Source organism: Malurus melanocephalus, unplaced genomic scaffold (assembly GCF_030028575.1).
Source record: "Malurus melanocephalus ecotype Western Australia unplaced genomic scaffold, MMel_1.1 scaffold_798, whole genome shotgun sequence".
Taxonomy (NCBI): domain Eukaryota; kingdom Metazoa; phylum Chordata; class Aves; order Passeriformes; family Maluridae; genus Malurus; species Malurus melanocephalus.
The window spans coordinates 77,675-78,372 of record NW_026624030.1 but is presented as its reverse complement, the minus strand read 5'-3'; positions in this window follow the sequence as shown (position 1 = coordinate 78,372).

Below are 698 nucleotides of genomic sequence, written 5' to 3'. Positions count from 1 at the left end.
GGTTACAAGTTTAAGGAAATCATTGGTGTCTGTTGATGTGTGTGAGGTTTCTGGGGCAATGGGGTAGGGACTCAGGTAAGTTCAGGAGGAATCCTGGCACAGCACAGGCCATGCTTGGTCAGTACAGATATCACTGATTCCGTAAGTTATACAGTTTCTTCTCCTTGACATATGTTTTTTTACCTTCCTTTCTAGGAAGGGGTCTGGAGGAGGGAAAATTTCCCTTTCTGGTGAAAGGGGACTGGAGCATTATGACAGTCAAGTCTTTAAAAGCTTATGAGTTGCCAGAGTCCTTGCCGAGTAGCCGCTGCCTCCGCTGATGTTGTCGGATGTCAATAAAGAGAGGTTGAAGGCAACACTTCTAATGGAGGTAGAAACGAAATACTTGGAAAATACCAAGGATTTTCCTGTTTTCATTCATAAAAAAAAATCACATAGGTGCTTAATAGCTGGGTAGACACTTGAGATGTGGAACTCTAGAGACAATCACTAAATTCACCTTTATTGTTTGCCTTGACTTCTGAGGCTTCTCTGGGTGGCTCTGTCTTACCAAAATGTTCTGATCTCTTCAGCAGGTAACATCCAAAGGTGCTGGCTTGAACCCCAACGCAAAGGTGTGGCAAGAAGTGCCCCAGGGCAGTGCTGAGGCCGTGCCCCCCACCAATGGCACCGAGCACACGTGGCAGGAGACGGCGGCG